Source organism: Apodemus sylvaticus, chromosome 19, assembly GCF_947179515.1.
Source record: "Apodemus sylvaticus chromosome 19, mApoSyl1.1, whole genome shotgun sequence".
NCBI lineage: Eukaryota > Metazoa > Chordata > Mammalia > Rodentia > Muridae > Apodemus > Apodemus sylvaticus.
The window spans coordinates 27,599,948-27,619,370 of record NC_067490.1 but is presented as its reverse complement, the minus strand read 5'-3'; the positions used below and the strand labels follow the sequence as shown (position 1 = coordinate 27,619,370).

At 52.8% G+C, this 19,423-nt stretch overlaps 1 protein-coding gene across 1 annotated transcript in view; it reads right to left on the bottom strand.

Moving 5' to 3' along the window:
* Chst3 (carbohydrate sulfotransferase 3) overlaps positions 1 to 15,602 on the bottom strand; it is a 38,501-nt gene extending 22,899 nt beyond the window's left edge. The window contains exon 1 of the mRNA XM_052163614.1: positions 14,842 to 15,602. The gene's annotated coding sequence lies outside the window, so the exon portion shown is untranslated. The remainder of the gene's footprint in view (positions 1 to 14,841) is intronic.
* Positions 15,603 to 19,423: the final 3,821 nt, after the last annotated feature.

The window sequence follows — 19,423 nt, the reverse complement described above, 5'->3', positions numbered from 1 at the left end:
AAATGGTGCCTTTCATAGTCTCTAGAAAGAGTGTTTTCACAAGGCTGGGAGGGTTTTGTGTTCCATGGGACCGGGATCTGAGAGGCAGGTTGTTCAGCCACGGCCGAGCACAAGTGTCTGTGCTCAGAGCTTTCAACATGCCACACTCTGTTTAAACAGAGTAAGCTAGATCTTAGGAGGAAAGGGTTCCAAATGCTCAAAGGTAACCTGGTACAGCCACCAGGTGCCACCTGGACAATCTGATCACCTTTTCCTCGTGGGCTTGCTAACAACCACTGTCCACTCTTAGCTATTCCATAAAGCAAACCAAAGGGAGTCTACTGGTTTAAAAATAGTCCACGAGAAAGCTGGACGTGGTGGCATGCGATCACAAGCCCAAACTGGAAACCAGCCCAGGCGATATACATTTAGTGAGGTCCAAGCCAACCTGTTCTGCTTGACAAAACTATCTCAAAGGGTTGCCAGGCTGCAGCAACAGGGGCACTTCTAAACAATGAGGTGTGCAAATATTTGGGCCAGGTCAGGGTCACCAGCAGAACCCTAGAGGCAGAACCCGGCAGACTGTTCCATCCAAGGCGAGCGGGTCCAATCTACACTACTAGTCAAGATCTTATCTCAAGCCATCTCCTGCTGTTTCAGACTGAAGGTCGCACGGTCTATTGACTAAGCCAGGCAAGCTTTTGTCCTTCCTCTCCTGTCTCCATAGACCAGTGACATAAAACAGAAAACACCAGGGTGTCTCATATGCTGTAAGGATACAAACATCTGAGGCTCCTAAGACTTCTGTTTCAGTTCAAGAACTTGAAAGCCAGTGTTTCGGTACTGAATGTGCTCACTGGGACTGGCTCCGCATTTGTGATTGGCCTGAATGGGAGATTTTTTAAGATGGCCTGAGAGTCCCTCCAGTCCCACACAACACAGCCATGTCCCTCAGTCCCACACAACACAGTCATGTGGGTAGGCCACAAACAAGGACTACTGTCAGGACAGACAACTCTGTGCAATGTCCCAAAACTGTGCACTTAGCTTCAGCCTGGTCTTGTGCCCCAGACCTTTAATCCTAGCAATCTGGAGGCTGTGGCAGGAAAGCCGAGAGTTCGAGGCTAGCCTGGGCTACAGAGTGAGCCCCTGTCACCAGTAAGATGAGTTTGAAAATGCCACGGAGGAAGGACAGAACCATCAGGATGTCCCTTACCTTCACACATGAGCCTGGGCACCTTTGTGTGTGCCTGTTATCTGTTCCCCGAATAAAATACATACATAAATGTAGAAAAAGAGACAAAATGACAACAGTGGTTTTAAAAATATCACACTTTTCCCCATGCCTGTAGAACTTTGTGTCCTCTCCGACCTGTCCCTGTGCAAGTTGCCAGGGCTGGGCCAAATAGTTGATCAACCACATGTGGTGGAGGGACTAGGGGAGATGTGATATTCTGATTTCGATCTGTTGCTCTTGAACCGTATGCATTAGGCATCTGCCTTTCCGATAAAGAGAATAAAGCGACCACTCTAACGCACTCGTAGAGAGCTGAGAACAAGAGGTAGCAGTCCAAAGGAGAACGGGCAGCCATTAACCCAGGGTGGTACCCGGGGTGGGTACAAATGGAGTCGGTAACGGAGAGTGGGTGCAACCATCCAGGCTGGGCCCAAACCATGAGTGTCTTCAGGGCCACCCCTGCATCCAGCTCCGGGACCGTCGCTGCCAGTCCCCCCAGGACTAGCATCAAGCCCCTCCCCTCCAATGTGACCTATTGATCCTTTAGTGCTGTCTGATTGTCACAGCAGCTGGACCCTCCCACCTCCCAGAGAAGTGACCTGCCCAAGGACACGGAGCTGGAGAGTCAAGGCCAAACGGCTCAGGGCAGGTCCCCTGGTTCAGGCTGGACATTCCTTCCTGGCATGTTTATCTTCATGTCCTCTGTGCTATCCATTTCCACTCTTAGAGGTGACGTGCCTGGGACGTCGCCACAAAGGCCTAACACATACGTAAATAAAGGCAGAGGGACGGACACAAAGCAGGAAGCAGGGAGGGAAAATTTGTCTCGTACGTTGATGAACTTCACCTTGACACTGCCCGCAAGATCAGACATGGGGGAGGGAGACAGTCTGGGAAGCAGCGCCCCCTCCCCACAGGCCACCAAGGGGAAGCGTGCTTGCCCACCCCACAGACTGCTCCTCAGCTCGAGGGATCTCACCCCAGAACTTCTCCCTAAGCTTTGGGCACAGGCAAAACAGGGCAAAACACTGGCCAAGGCCCCAGAGACTGGCATGGCCGAGTCGGGGTCCCTAAAACACTACCCGCTCAAGGGGAGTATAGCCACACTGTCACCCAGGCACTGTGGGGGATGAGGGCATCCATTACTGAAGAGACCGTGCTGAGCACCAGGTCACTCCCCTGGAGGCCTGCTTCAGCGAGCCTTGGCTGAGCCTGAGGGGAGCTGAGGTCCTGTCTGGGGACTCCCTCCTCTCTGGTCCACTGGGACGGCAATGTCCACATTAACCTGGCCTTTCCCACATGCATACACTGTCTGTTTTCCCTAAACGATGTCTTTACATGCAGCCCTGGTAAGGAAGGGCTTCCAGATTTTTTACTAACTGATTTTCATGCTAATTTGTATGGTTCTCTTACCCACCCACCCCCATGCGGCTGTGGGGATGAGTCTCCATTTTTCCTGTTTCATTTTAATTATTTTATTTTATTTGCACACACACACACACACACAGAGAGAGAGAAAACTTTTGTTTGTTTGTTTGTTTCCATACAGGGTTTCTCTGTATAGCCCTGGCTATCCTGGAACTCACTCTGTAGACCAGGCTAGCCTTAGACTCAGAAATCTGCCTGCCTCTGCCTCCCAAGTGCTGGAATTAAAGGCGTGCGCCGCCACTGCTTGGCGATTTTTATTTTCTTGTTTCCTCTTAAATCTTAGGGCAAGTACCAGTTGTCCCTGGTACAATGTTGACAAGGTTACATCGTGAATTCTCGTTCCTACACCTGACTAGGGCATTTGGGGACTGTCTACACAGGCAACAAGTGATGTTAGGATTGGTTTTGTTGTTGTTATTGTTGTTTGTTTGTTTTTTTCCTTTGGTTTTTCAAAACAGGTTTCTCTGTGTGGCCTTGGCTGTCCTGGAACTCATTCTGTAGATCAGGCTGGCCTCAAACTCATAGAGATCCTTCCGCCTCTGTCTCCCGAGTGCTGGGATTAAAGGTGTGGGCCATCACCACCTTGTCTTTGTGTGTGTGTGTGTGTGTGTGTGTGTGTTTGTTTTTGTTTTAATTCTCCAATTTTATTTCATTTTTTGGTAGCGTTGGGATCAAACTTAGGGTTTTACGCAGGATTTACAGAGCCAATTCCTCAGCCCCTTCTACTTTGAAGGCAACTCAAATGGAATGCCATTTGGGCTTCCTGTCTTATTAGGTAAACTGAGGCACAACCTGAAAAAAATAATGGGGACTAGAGCTACTAGCATGGGGGTGCTGCAGAGTCCCACTCTGTCACCCCTATTGCTGTCCATGATCACTGAGAAGAGGTTGCCCACAGTTGAGCCCCTGCAAGTCCAGGGTCAAGGCTCTTGCAGCCCAGGCCTCTGAGCTTCTGACCCCTCCCAGCTCTCTGGCCCACGCCCACTGTCAGAACGGCCTTCTTCCTTTTTAATAGGCCATCGCCGTCTCCGCCTCTGTTCACGTAGTTCTGCTCCAGCTCTTTGGTCCTGGACACAAGCATCTGGGGACTCCAGCACGGTACCCTCTGGGCACACACAGGTATCGACGACTACAGAATAAGTTGTAAGAATTAAAAGGTCCATGAGCCCTTTGGGAGAGGGCCATTCTGGTCCCTGCCTGCAGGAAGGAAGACCCTCTGTCCTTTCACACACAGAAAAGGGACTCGAGTCTCCCTCCTCCCCCTTCTAGCTGAGAGTGCTCCAACAGTCAGAAATGCCCGCCAGCCTCGGTGTTCTTAACTGGGAAGCCAGGCTAACGGGGTGAGGTCTCTCCCTCGAGAGAGGCGGTAGGAGGGTGTGAAGGCGCCTTTCTGTATGGAGCTGGCACCGACCCCTTCCCCCAGCCCAGGGGCAGCAGGAGCAGAGCTTTGAGTCGAAGCAGCAGCTGCAACAGCCTGGCACTCGGTACCCACAGCCTGGGCCGAGGAAGCTGGCAGCCGGCCCCAGCCTGACTCATATTCTTTTTCCAGGTCTGACCCACCAAATCCTGGACAGACGCCCCTCTGACGCATGGACAATGTGCTTTCCTAAGAGGGAAATCAGCAAAGGTTTTAAAAAAAACAAAACCTGCTGCTCAGCTCCCATATCCAGAGTTCCCAGGACCAGGGCAGCCACTGCCCGGTGCCACGTCCCACATGGGTCCCCATGCTCTAGGAATGTGAACGGTGACCCATCCAGACATGGAAGCGTCCCCTGGCACTCTTAGTCTGCACTGCCAACGTGGCGAGTCTGGGTCAAGCGCAGTCCACTTGCTACAGTGGTCAAGAGCACATGTGGCACATGTAGACTTAGATAATGAGTTTGAATTCTGGTTGTGTGGCTACGGACAAGGCCCCGACTTCTCTGGGCCTATTGTTGGCATCTGTAAAATGCCATTTAAATTGAGGTACGTGAAGCATTTGGCCAAAGATGCTTAAACAAAGATCTCTCGGACACACTCAGCTGCATCTTGAAAACAGGGGCTTATTAGCATCTCTCCCATCTAGAATACAGCTTACTGTTGGGTACACAGCTCAGATAGCTTTAGTTTCTAGACACTGACTCCTGGGCTAGACATGTAGCTCAGTGGTTAGAGTACTTGCCTAGCATGCGCAAGGCCCTGGGTTCAATACTCAGCATCTCCAAAAACTGGACATGGTGACACAGCCTTGTAACCCCAGCATTTGAGAAATGAAACAAGAAACTTAGGGCTGTATAGTGTTTGAGGCCGGCCTGGACTACAGGAGACCAGTCTCCAAAAACAAACAAGTAAATCCTGACTCCAACAGGAGACCAGGCACATTTCCCAAAGGAAAAAAAGACTCTGCAACTCAACACAGAACTTGGGTACCATGATGTTGGCCTGACAGCCTCATAGCACAATTGAAGAGGTGGGGAGTAGGGGGACAGAGGCTCGGAAGGGGATTGCAAGGCAGCTTCTGGCTTTGCTACCTGGTGGAGGTCGGGGAGGGGGCAGGAAGGTCTGTGGCATTAGGACTGTGGGCATTGAAGGTCTCCAGGAGCCCAGGAAGGGCACGCAGGCAGGTAGGCAGCAGACAGAGAGATGCAATGATGTCAGGTTTCCCCCAGTGACTCAATGTCTTGTCCTAGGCTATGAATAGGGAGCTTTATACTGTGGCTTCCAGGCCATCCTCCCTTCTGAGTCGTCCTGGCATCTCTCCCTTGTCACCTCTCATTCTCCCTGCTATGGAAATTCACAACTACAGTCTCTATATCCTGGCCCTGGGCACAGCCTCAGCCCAGCCTCAGCCAGCCTCAGCCAGCCTCAGCCAGCCTCAGCCAGCCTCAGCCAGCCTCAGCCAACTTCTACTATGTGGAGAGACTTAAGCACAGACAAACCCGGGGAGTCAGGCTATCTCTGAGTGCTCATGGCTGAGTTACCTCAAGGAGCAGTTTGCTCATCTGAGAAATGGGCACCCTGCTAGCAACCTTGACAGGTTGACCGGGGGCTTAGTGAGGCATTAAGCATGTAGCACGCAGCACAGTAAGTATGTCATGCCAAGTATGGTATCTCAGAGGAGCTAAGGTACAAACTTAGCCTACTTCCTAGCTGCCTTCAAAAAAATTCACAAGAGCCAGGCACGGTGGCACATATCTGTAATCCCAGCACTTGGGAGGCAGAGGCAGGAGGATAGCCACATGTTCAAGGCCAGGCTGGTCTAGCCTAGCTAGAGCTTCACAGTGAGATTCTGCTTCCAAACAGCAAAAACTGCATGCCTGCATGCATACATAAGATACATACATACAGTCTCCAGTTCCCAACAGCAACACACACACACACACACACACACACACACACACACACACACACCTATGTATAAAGCAGCTCACCTTGCTTGATGCTCTGTGCTAACCGCAGTATTAAGCACTTCTTTTGTTTGTTTGTTTGTTTTGTTTTATTGATTTTTGGGTTTTGGTTTTTGCTTTCTCGAGACAGGGTTTCTCTGTATAGCCCTGGCTGTCCTGGAACTCACTCTGTAGACCAGCCTGGCCTCGAACTCAGAAATCTGCCTGCCTCTGCCTCCCAAGTGCTGGGATTAAAGCCGTGTGCCACCACTGCCCAGCAGCATATAGCATTTCTATTTAATATATATATTAATATTATATATATATGTATATATATACACATATATATATATATTAGAGCTGGTGAGAGACGGGTCAGAGTTCTGACACCTGGGTTCATTCCCCAAGACCCACAGAATGCTAACTCCTGTAAATTTATTCTCTGGCATGCACACACCAAATAAATAAATAAATAAATAAATAAATAAATAAATAAATGCAGTAATAAAGGCCTTTATGTCTTATTCTCACATATACTCTATACACTGAGTTCCATCAGTGGGGAAACTGAGGCACTGGAAGGTTCAGCACTTTGGCCCTGGTCACACTGACAGTGAGGGTGGGCACAGGCGGGCACGTTGGCTCTAGAGCATGCACCTGTGGCCTCGCTCCACCTTTCTTGTTGCATCCTATGAAAGCCCGGCTGTGCTCCTCTGGGTCCCTGCAGTGCACTTGAACACCCCTCACCTCTGTTTTCCTAGAAGGCTTCCTGTATGAGAAAAACCTTCTTGAGTCCTTGTCACAGCAAGACTCAGAAGTGGTCACCGACGCCCCTCTCATCTCTTTTCCAGAAGGACCTCTCCCTACCACCTGTCGTCCACCACACATCATGTTGAGTAAGATGGGATGTGAGGCGAGGTCCCTGAACCCCCAAATCTAGACCTACAAGCAAGCGGCTCCTCTCCACCCTGTGCCTCAGTTTCCTCAAAGAAGCGAGAGCCTCGTGTGACTTGCATTGCCTGGAGCTCAGAAGTAGGCCCTGGAGAGGCTGTCTGAGTCTACAGAGAGGAGGGGATTGGACGTGGGCTTACGGGGTGAAACAGAGGGCGTGGCGAGCAACTATCCAGGAGCCAGCAGCCTGGCACAAAGAGGCATGCTGGGCAGGCAGGGCTAGACGGAGAAGCCTCTCCCGGGTTTCAGGTCCACCCTCAGGATCCTTGTCCAGGCCCCACTAGGTAATGAACAGACAGGTCAGGTCTGCTGTCCCTGTCACTCTCCACTGTCCCATTCACCATGACCTCCCTTTGCCTACTTTGTCACGCTGGCTTGGATTACCTGACCACCTCTGCCAGCTGCTCCTACAGAGTCCTACCTCACATCTATAGCTCTTGCCCTCTGTACTCAGACAATATACAGCTCTCTGTACAGCCTGGACAGCGCTCAGTACAGGGGACACAGATGAGTAAGGTGGGACAATACTGTCATCAGAGTCACTGCCCAACGGAGCCCACTGGCCACAATACAAACAGTCACCGTGCATGGTATAGCGTGGACACGCAGGCTCTGTGACGGGAGCCACCCACCCAGGAGAGAGTGATATGCATTGCCAACGTGAAGGAGGGATGGAGCGGGTGTTCTGGGCAGCTAAGGAGACTGCGGAGTGCAGCCTGGGCCCAGGAAATGAGGGGAGTTTGAAACCCCAGAGAGGAGATCGGGTGCCTGCTGAAGCAGCTACGTTCGTGGAAGCCACGAGGCTCTGCGTTGCTGAAATGGCCACGGGGAAACTGAGGCTTTGGCTTGTCCTCTCCTCCTGGCTCTGGAAGCCACTGGTATAGGTACTAAGCCCGCTATATAGATTGCTGTCCGATCTGCGATGTCAAGTGGGGTCAGCTAGTGGATGCCAGGTCAGATTCAGAGACTCAGAACCATATTTCCTCCTGAGGTGTCCTTAGTGACATGTGACACCAACCACCTGGATCTAGCCCCTCGGTTGGCTCCTCGGACACTTTCTGCCCCCCCCCGCCCCCCCCCCCCCCGTGAGACTCCTTCCTCTGAGTACAGCCATGTGAAGACAAATACACATGGGTGTCAGACCTCAGGACAAGGGTCTGGGGCACATATTTTACATATCAAAGCAGATCTGGCCTCCAAGTTTCTCCCAGCATCCCTGAGTTCCTATCTGGCACATCCAGTCCCCAACCCTGAACTTTCCAGCCCTGGAGGCTCTTCCCTATATAATCCAGACATTTTTGGATACCCCTCCCTGACACCCACCCCTGCCCGCCATCTCCCTCTCTCTCTCTCTCTGTCTTTCTGTCTGTCTCTGTCTCTCTCTGTCTCTCTGAGCTCTTTTTCTTTCTTCTCTCCACCCTCTCTCTCCCCCATGGTGACTTCTCTGGCCCTCCCTGGTGCTTGGGGCCAGTGAACTCACCCGAAGACTGCTTCTCAATAAGCCTGCCTTTAATATATTCTAGTCTGGCTTGACTTGGCTCAAGTCAGAGGTGGAGAAATAACCTATCGGTGACATCATAGTAAGGCAAAGATCTGCCGGCCTGACAGCCATGGATGTGGTGGGGCTCAGACTAAAAATGGCAGCGGTTCCAGTGACCAGCTCAGGAGCTTCCGGGGAAGCCATTAAAGGCATGTGGGAAGAATCAGGGGTGGTGCTGACATACCAACTGTTGCAGCTTCTGGTTTCTGTGGGCCCTGCCCTCAAACATCAATGCAAGGTGCAAAAGAAATTAGCATTGTCAATAGGCCAGGGTCGCTCCACTCACTCTCAGGGGAAAGGACCTCCCCTTGAGAGACTTGGCTTCTAGTTTTCTCCCCTGGAGTTTCTTCAGACTTGGGCATCTGCCCTTAGCACTCAGACTCTGGTTGTCTCCAGAGAGAAGCTGAAGACCACAGCCAGCCCAGTCGTCCTGTGGCTGTGTGCTTTGAGCTGTGAAATTCTTTGCTGAAAATTAGAGCAGTTGCAGCTGGGGGGCGGGGGTGAGGGACTGCTGAGAGAGCTGGTGTGAGGGGGAGCATTTATTTGCAAAATGTTTCCTAGGCTAACACTGCTTTGGCTCAGGCCCACTCTTGCACTTTCCAGGATCTTGCAGATGGTGAGGCAGCTGGAGAGAAAGGGAGATCGGGAAGGAAGAGGGGAGGAGAGCGTATGGGCGGGGCCAGCTGACAGGTGGAGGGGAGCTGGCTCAGATACCCAGAAGTGCCCTAGAAGTGTGAACACTAGCCGCACACCAAAGTATAGCAGCCCATAGGCATCTAGGCCGTAGGCCTGTGAGCTATCTCTGCCTCTGTCTATCTGTCTGTCTGCCTGTCTCTGTGTATCCCCCTCGTGTATGTGTGTGTCTGTCTGTCTGCCTATCTGTCTGTCTGTCTGTCTATCCGTCTGTCTGTGTCTGTCTCTAGCTCTGTCTCTCTGTCCCTAGGGTCTCATGTACCCCAAGCTGGCTTCAAATTTTCTTTGTAGCCAAGGATGACCCTGAACTCCTGAGCCTCAGCCTTTTCCTCCAGAGGGCTGGGATTACTTGCATGGGCCACCATACCCACTTGTGAGTCAGAACTCACACAGCCCAGAACTATGCTCAGAAGTCTGCTATGTTCCAATAGGAACAGGGTCTGCAGCCCTGCCCCCGCCCCTGCATCTGGCCTCTCAGGGTTCCCTTGCCAAGCGGAGAACTCCATGTAACCCTGCTTTTAAACTGCTGCTGAAGGAATTCCACTAACTCTCAGAGGAGTTCACTCGTGCATTGTTTGAGCTGCCGTGGGAAGACGTGATAGTCTTCCTAATAAAGTCCAGTCGAGGGTCTAGCACAAGAATCAGGGCGCATCCGGTGTAGCATATTGATTGATCCAGTATCAATATGGGTATCCCTGAGATGATTTACACCCTCAACTCTATAAACATCTGACACAGGGGTGGACCAGAAAAATGCCAGGAATACTGCTGCATACAGGAATACCTAGCATACACTGTGTCCAATTCTAGCCTCCATATACATTGTAACTCACAACAGCCAGTCACACTAGGGTTCCCAGTCCCTTCTTAGAGACCTAGGAAGGAGGGCTCAGAAAGGTTAAGTACCTAGCCCAAGGTATTCTTAAATATGACATAATTCGCCTTTTCAATTACAATTACAATAATGAATGTAGCCTTGAGGTTGTGGGCCTTGGTTTGTAGCCGATTTGTACCTATAAATGATTTTGGAGTATATCTACATGTCTCCTGCTTACTTAATATCCTGCATGTGGGTGGATACCTGAGTGTGTGTGTGTGTGTGTGTGTGTGTGTACATTTTTGTGAAATGGTTTATATGTAGTTGTGTGGCTACTAGCCTTTCCTCCCTTACAAGACTGCAGGATGGGTCTGGGTAGGGAGCTCTGTAGTACAGAGTTGGCCTAGTGAGTGTGTAAGGCCCTGAGTTTCACCCCTAACACCAGAGGAGAAAAGTGGGCAATCGTGGGGGAGGGGCACCCCGTGACTCCCTTCTCCAGCTGCCTGGTGACAGTAGTACTGAACACTCTCAGGCAATGCCCCTCTCCCAGGCTCCTGAAGCGTCCTGCTTACAGAGCCAGCTTGCACAGTCGCACGGGAGAGGGATCTGGGACTCTGCTTGGCCCTGGGTTGGAGATCTAGGTGTGCCCTCACCTAGAGACCACGGCCTTTCTTCCTGAGAATGAGTTTTCAGTTCATCTCCAATACGTTGTCATGGGCGCCAGAGGGCCAGCTACCTATCTCAAAGACATGGAAGGTCCATGAGTGCTTGCACTCTGAGAAGCGACTGGTGACCTCCCCCCATCAGCAGACCTCCCTGAGAGGACCCAACTCTGGGACAGTTTTGTCAATCCAGGACACAAGCAAAGAAAAGGAGCACGCGGTCTCTAAAGGTCTTTTCACAAGTGGGCCCCACTTTGAAGAGATGAAAATTAATTTTGATCTACCCACCCTGAAGCAAGGTGTAAGATGCCCCAAAGCTGGGTAAAAAGCCCCACCCTCCAGGTCAAAGAACCAGCCTTCCTCCCAGACCAAGAACTTACCCAGAGAGTCGAGCCTCAGTCCCAGGCTGTCCTTTATCCCCCAAGGGGTGCCTGACCCCAACCACCACCACCTAGTCCAGAGCACAGGACTGGCTTGGCCAGGAAGTGCTCCCGGCTTTTGAGGCTCTCAAAGTCAAGGAGGGAGGGGCAGGGAAGGAGGGAGGGACAGGCAGAGCCCTTCACCAGTCTGGGCTGGCCCCAGAAGTGGGTGTTTACTCGTGGCCACCAGAGCGGCTGAGTGGGAAATTGGTTTGTTGGTTTTCCACACTTCCTCCAGACTTCCCACAGAGTCCTCAGGACCCTGGTGATGAATTGCCCAGAGTTTAGAGAAACCCTCAGTGCTCCGGGACACAGCCATCTTTGTGAGATGGTGGCAGCGCTCTGAAGGAGCCAGGCAGATGCTGGAGACTGAAGGAAAGGTTTCAGTCACCAGTTCCTCCCTCCACGCTGGCTGGGGACCAGAAGCAGACAGCTGACAATAGAGACAGGAGGTGCCTGAGCCTGCAGCAGAGGCCAACACCCTGTTTCCCGCCACCTACACCCCGCTGTGGAATCCATTGATTTGGAGCAGACAGGCGACTTCTTATCTTCTCTTTAGACCTCAGAGAAGAAAGGGTGATAAAAATCAGTCCCTTCTTCCTGAGGCTTGACGCTCTGAGCCATCTCTAGCAGCTAAGATGCCCTTGATGCAACTTCCCAGCAATGGCCCAGGGTCCTTCCCTGGCTCACCCAACACTTGGCCACTTGATATCATTCCTAACTCCCACCTTTGGTACCAGGCACCAGGATGGAGCTGGAGGTACAAAGATGACCAGCCAAAGTGCTCTGTGGGGTAGTTCCCATCCCCCACCTCCTTCTCTCCATCCAGCCTGGACCCTCTGCCAGTGAGGGGAAGAAGGCTCCTGGAGCCCTGCAGCTAGGACCCTGAGACAAGGCACTTGGACCTCACCCCATGAGATTCTGTTAGATGGGGGTGGGGGGGTTCGCTGAGCTGCGTTCACCCAAAGCCTCTTGAGTTCATTTAAGGGTCCCTACCTAACCATATCTGAGGCCCTGGGTAGTTAAAAACCCTGCTTCTCCAGGGAGTGATCCTAAACTTCAGAGGTTGGAGGAACAGGATACCAGGTATTCTAAGCCCCAGACGCCCAGCCTCAGCAGCAAGCAGTGTGGCTACAGTCCCCAGGCTCATGAGCTCGGGCATCCGCTCTCTGTTGTCATATTCTCTTGTATCCCACGGGGACAGAGAGCTTATGCTCTGTGGGCCCTGTGTACAGAAGCGCAGCTGGGGACAAAGTGAGATGTTATCATCATGTCCCCGAGTCACCCGGCTCTGCCACACCTGTCCTTTCTGACGATCTGAAGAGTCTAGCTCTCCGGGGCACATGGTACGGTAAGAAAGACGGCTATGGCCAGTGAGTTATGAATAACCACCTCAGATAGTGTATGCTATCAAGGGGAGAACAGGGGAAGGGCATAGGAAAGGCAGATGGCACACAGTTCAGCCAAGGGACAGTCATAAGGGACAGTGTTCTCTATTTGCAGCTGAGTAGGGCGTTGTCTTCAGTGAAGTTTCTGAACCATAGCCCAGCGCTCACAAGCACGGAAAGCTCCAGGAACCCGGGACCACCCAGCCTCCACTTCCCACGACTTCCCGGAGGTCAGAGGTCCCAGAACCAGCTTAGAAAGCAGTGACAGACACCTAGCTGTCTGCCTCATTGCTATAGCGCCTATGCAGGCAGGCTGGCGTGGTGGAGTCAGCACAATTCTGAAATCAGACTCTCCAGGTTCAAATCCTGGCTTGGTCTCTTACCAACTGTGCGACTCTGAAAGATGTTTAATTTTTTCCTGAGGCTTAGTTTCCCAATTGTAAAAAAAAGGGGGGGGGAGGGGTGGAGATGAAATGGAAATCATAGAGGGACTTAATGGCTCTCAGGGACAGTGTCTCTGAAGCTCGTGATTCCAGAAGATATGATGAAGGTGGAGAGGAGCTATAGGAAGGGGCTGGTATTCTACCCAGAACTGGGGATGGCCAAGCACAAAGCCCTCCTCTCTCCTCTGGGACCACAGGTCTGGCACTGTAACACATCTCTCGCTAACCCAGGCATTTAGGGCCCTGGAGTCTACACGGCTGCTAGTAAGTATTCTTCAGCCACTGGACTGACGCATTTCTTCCCGGTGACAGGTCAAGGTCACCATCACATCTTTGTAGACTCTCAGTCCCAACTGCTGGCAGCCCCAGTTCCAGGAAAAAGGGAATGTCCGCTGGCACAGAAGAGCAAACGCGGATGCTCCGTACCGGAACTATCATCGCCCTCTGGACGATGCTATCCTGTGCTACCGTCAAGTCAAACCCCTGCCGGAAGACACAGCTTCTACTGCACCCCTGTAGCTCCTTTCTCTAGGTCAGCAAGAGTCCATGTCCCCAGTGCCACATGTCGGAGGGACTCTATCCCAGTACGTGCCCACTGGCCTATTTTTTTTTTCCACTAACTTACCGGTGCCCATGGGGAGCACATGGAAGAATTAATGCAATCTACTTATACTGTCAGCTGCAGAGCTCCCTGAGTTTGCCCAACAGCACACAATACCTCTCCACTCCCATTCCTTCCCCCCATGTAGCCAGATGCTGAAATGGAACCTTCCTCTTGCTCTGGGGAGGGAGAGGTAACCATGAGGCATAGTGGACTCCAGCCACACACACACACCCAACCCCACCCAAGACCCAGGCAGGCCTGCCTGCAGCCACTGAGACCTTTTGCTCTCCAAGAAGATCGATGCCACCTCAGCCGAGGTTGGCTGCCCCCCTACCCCCCACTCCCCACTCCCGCTCAAGGCAAGTTCCCAATTCCCTACCAGTGCCCTCAATCACCTGACAGCCACTTTCTAAGACAGCCCTGCGCTGCACTAGTCTCGAGATCCTTGGGACATGCCAGGATGCTAGGAATCAGAAATCAAGCAGACATTCTGGTGTAAGACAGGCCAACAGGCCTGATTTCACCCTGACTTGAGCCTCTGCTCAATCCATGGCCATCCATTTATATGGCCTGGAGCTGAGATCCCCGGTGGAAGTTCTCTGAGGAAGCATATCCGCCAGGGGGAAGGGGCTCTGCTTCCTTGCAACGCCCTGTCACGGACTCCACACAAATGTCAGGCACAGCACCAGCACACAGCCTTTTCCTTAACAGTTTAAAGACCCCCGTCCAGAAGAATTTTAAAAGTTTCCAAATTACTGGCTCCGGTCTTTCCCCTCCTTCACCCCCATCTCCCTCCGGAAGGGCTGCGCATACCCAGACACATCATCCAGACACCCGAGTTTCCACACCAAATCCGCCCTTGCTAGCCCGAGAGAAGTGACTTTAATGTTTGCTTCTTCCCGTTCCTGGGCCTTAGTGGGTCCCCCGGTCACAGCTTCCCAAAGCCCGGGCAGCTAGTAGTATGGAGTTTGGGGGGCTCCGTTTTCAATGGTGGATGGAGCTGCGGGGCCAGCAAGGAGCCCAGCCTGGTTTAAAACTTCTCAACCCAAGCTGGATCCTAGGAGCGTGCATTTTAGAGTGTGCAGGACGGTCGGCATAAAGGTGCTGAGATCCTCGCTTGTGGCTGTGCGGTGACCGGACTGCGGGTACCAGCCAGATGGGAACTTGGCAGCGTGGGGTTTTCCCCACGCAGGGAACTCCCCTCCCGTCCTCCGCCGGTCCCCTTCTCCTTCTAAAAGTTTGGCGGGCGCTCCGGGATGGGTCGGCGACCGCCTGGGGCCCAGGAGGCGGTGCCGGGACCCGGGCTCCCACTTACCCCGGCCGAGCCTCCTCCTCCCGGCGGGCGGATCCGACTCTCCCGGAGGCCGGCGTCCAGCCCGGGCAGCATCCGCCCCCAACAGCGCCCTCGGCTCTGAAGATGCTGGGGGCCGCGCTCCCCTCGGCGCCCACTCTGCGTCCGGGGCGAGTGTGGGGAGGGAGGCGCGGCCGGGCTGGTCCCCTCGCTGGGCGGGAAGCGGCGCCAGGCGGGCGGTGTCCTAACTGCAGGCAAACGATCGGTCCTACCCAGGACTCGGTCCCACTAGCGGCCGGAGGCGGCCTCCTGAGCCGCAGCCAAAGCTTTGGGAAGCCCGTGCCTCTCCGCCAGACTCCCCGCCTCACTCCACACGCGCAGCCGGCAACTTGGGGACGCTCGGTGAAGTTGGTGCGGCCGCCCACCCGGCCTCTCGAAGACGTTGGAGGAGGCGGAGGACTCAGGGAGGAGGGAGGAGCCGGTAGGAAGGGCAGCAGCCCCCTCTATCCCCCCCTGGGAGCCTCGTTCTCCTCGACCCCTCTGTGGGCCTTTGTTCCCAACTTAGCAACGTCCCCAGGGACTCTCCCGGGCTGCTCCATCCCTACCCTTGAGGAGGAGGCTGGAAGGAGCTCCCAGCCCCAGGGAAAGGAGTTCAGGGGCGAGGCTTTGAGGAGAGTTAGGCTTTCAACCCCATGCTGCTGCCCATCCTGAACCTGAGGACCTTCCCGTTCCTCTGAGGACACTTTCTGGGATTTTGAGAAGTCACCGCACTCTTTCCTTGGGCAGCGACAGGTTCCAGAAGTGTCCTTGGTGCCTTCTTACAGAGCCCCCAGGACAAGATGCCGGTAGGGCCCTCACCAAGAAACACAGAGGGAGCTGGAGCCCCTTGGCATTATCATAAGATCCCCCCCACACACACACTGCTGGCATCCCTGAGGTGGGGGTGGGGTGGGGGGAGGGCCAGGTCACTTCTGAGTAGTGAGCATTGCTGGGTCTGTAAAAGCGCCAGCTTCTCCAAGACAGCTGTAAAGGGCTCAGTGTTGGAACACAAGCCAAACTTCGGGTTATAAGTTCAAACCCTAGTGATGTAGCCGGTCCCTGAGGTCTCCCAGTGATGCTTTCTTCTCCGTACCTCCTAACCTTCTGCCTCCAGCTAACTTCAGGCCCAAGACAGCCCTGCTGACGTTTCTTGGGCTTCTGTAAGGTTTGTACAAAATAAGCAATTGTCTATAAAGGAGAAGTGAAAAATTATAAAAAAGGAAACTTACACATGTGTCCTTGGCCCTGCCCTGTCAGCGGAAGACTCAGGAAACAGATGCAGAGCCAGAGAGAATGGCTGGTGGGATCCAGGTGGCTCCAAGACCTTCCTCTCAGGTCCCTAATTAGAAGGTTGGTGCGGATCTGCCAACCTGTTGGATAGCAGGGGCCTGATCCAAGTGTCCTTCACTATGATGTGAGACCCGCAGCTGGCTTTCAGCAGAAAACCCTCACCTGTGGTCTGCAGCCTGTTGGAGAGACCAGAGTTGGAGAAAATGCAGACCCAGCTCGCTTCTAGAGATTGACTCCCCGGATCCTTTTTTCTTTATTGGCCTTTTAGAGACTCTGCCAGTCACATATGCTCTTCTACAGGTCTGGAGTTATGCGCACACACATGCACATACAAGCATGCACGCATGCGCACACACATGCATATACACACATGCATGTACGCACGTGCACACACATGTATATGCATACACACGTATGCACACACACACGCATACACACACATGCACGCGTGTGCATACACACACACACACACACACACACACACACACGACTCTACTAAGTCTGCTTGGATGACAGGCTGTGATGAAGCTCTCTGTTACTCTGTCCTGCTAGCCTCACACAGAAGGTTTCCCCTTGGGGACCCAGGGAGTCTTGATTTTATCACCCAGAGTTTGTGATACAACTCAAGATAAGCAAAGACCAAAAGTTAGGCCCATGTCAGGCTAAGAATGGAGCTTAGTGGGTAGGGTGCTTGGCTTCAGTTCCCCAGCATTGTGTAAACTTGGGTGTGGTGAGGCACACCTGTAATCCTGGAACATTGGAGGTGGAAGTGGGAAGATCAGAAGGTCAAGGTATGTATGAAGGAGGAAGAGGAGGAGGAGGAGGAGGAGGAGGAGGAGGAGGAGAAGGAGAAGAAGAAGAAGAAGAAGAAGAAGAAGAAGAAGAAGAAGAAGAAGAAGAAGAAGAAGAAGAAGAAGAAGAAGAAGAAGAAGAAGAAGAAGAAGAAGAAGAAAAAAAGAAGAAGAAGAAGAAAAGAAGAAGAAGGAGGAGGAGGAGGAGGAGGGGTGGGCTGGAAGGTATTTAAGACAGTGTGGAGAAGGAGGGGCTTTTCCTTCTGGGACTTCTGTGAAGTAGGATGGTCAGCTGGGCGTTCTCTCTCCCTCTCTGAGCTAGCGGATTTTCACACCAGCATCTGGCTCCCGAGTCTGATAAAATCAGATGGCTGGAATTTTTGTTTTTTTGTTTTTTTTTTTTTTAAAACAACAGGCCCCTGTTTCTGTTCTATGTTTTGAAACAGATTGGAGAATTGTCAAAAAAAAAAAGATTTTAATTTTTGGTCTAGGCTTAAGAGAGAGGGGCTGAGGGAGGAAGCCTTGCTTGTCTATCTTTGAGACAGGGTCTGCTGTAGCTCAGGATCGCCAAGGATGGCTTTGAATCTCAGATTCTCCTGCCTCTGCTTTCTCAGAGATGTGATGACAGTGGGTACCACCCGCAGTTTAGGGTTTGCTGGGAATGAGTGGAGTCCAGGGCTTTGTGCACAATACAGCCAGCACTCCGCCAGTGGAGCTCCGGCCCCGCCTCCCCTGCAGTTTAGCAGTTTTCAGGACAAGGAGGGAATAAAGTCTGTGGCTCTAGACACCTGACTGCTTCCAGGATGAAACCAAGACCGAGGCTGACTGCCCAGCAGCGCCTCCGCCCCTCTAACTTCCACAAACACCCAGCATGCCCAGGTGTTCGGAGTAAGCATGCATCTTTCCACCCTCTCTGGATGCTTCTAGAAGACTTCCTGTGAGCAGAGCTGTCCTTACACGGGATCCAGGCAAGCCATAGCTGGTCACGGCATGTCTGCCTCCCCTTGGCTTCAGACTGTCTCCTGCTGCTGTGTCCCAGATTAGATAGATGCCTGACTTCCTACGGGGCGTGAGCAGCACGTGAGAGACGTTCCAGGAAAGCATTCTTCTTGACTCAGCAGTCTGTGCCAACCCTGGCCCTGACATCCGCGTGACCATAAGCATCAGCTCCTTCTCCCACGAGGGGAGGTAGAGGTGGATGATCTCTAAATCCGATCCAGTCGCTGAGACGGAGGTAGCTTCCCTTTAGGTAGTAAGGGTGGGGCCCACAGCTGATCCTGAGCAAGTCAACTAGGCACAGGTTGATTCCTGAATAGAAGAATTCTCTAGTTGGCCTCAGGGGACCTGCATAGCTTGTGGAGTCACCCCCACCACACCCACGCCCACCCCCCCCACACACACACACCGGAAGCTGAGAAAATCTCCACAGCCCACTTGTCCCCTCACTTTCACACCCTCTCTGGGGACTTCATTCCTGGCCCCAGCACCTGCACCTTTAAGTCAGAGGGCTGCTTTGGGCAGCATCTTGGGGTTCATAGCCACCCCGGTATGGGTGGGACAGTTCTGATGCTTGGAACCTCTTCATCCTGGCTCTGCTTTGTAGCCATTGGCTCCGGAGCTGAGCTCCTGTGCCTGTGCTGACTGGCTTGCCACAGACTGTGGTCCAGGGCTTGGCTCCTCACTGTCCCTGGCTTCCTGAGTAGATGATGGAAGAAGCCACTGTGGCCGGGCAGCGGTGGCGCACGCCTGTAATCCCAGCACTTGGGAGGCAGAGGCAGGCAGAGTTCTGAGTTCGAGGCCAGCCTGGTCTACAGAGTGAGTTCCAGGACAGCCAGGGCTACACAGAGAAACCCTGTCTCGAAAATTACCAAAAAACCACGCACACACACACACACACATTAAAAAAAAAAAAAGAAGAAGAAGCCACTGTGATAGAAGCCCACATGAGCAGGTTGTGGTACTTGCCTTTAGTAAGAATTCTGGAAGCCGGGCGGTGGTGGCACACACCTGTAATCCCAGCACTCTGGGAGGCAGAGGCAGGTGGATTTCTGATTTCGAGGCCAGTCTTGTCTACAGAGTGAGTTCCAGGACAGCCAGGGCTACACAGAGACACCTTGTCTTGATGTAAACCAACAACCAACCAACCAACCAAACAAACAAACAGTCTAGATTCAGCCCCCCTGCATGGAATTCAACCCAAGACTTGTCCCCCCACGTTGACACCTGTGTTGTCAAGAGTACCTTTGCTGTGCCGTCTCTGTACCTCTGTCTACACAGTAGGGACATCAGACCATCCACTCTGTGAGAATTAGTTTTTCTATCAGAGGTTGTTATCCCTGAGAGACTGCACAGCATCGGCAAGCCACAGACACACAGCGGTCCCTCTGCTGCCATGCATTGCATTGTGGGAGGAGGAAGCCATCCAGAGACCTGCTTGCTGCCATGCTACCCGGCAAGGGCGGGTTGTAGACACATGGAGACCCACC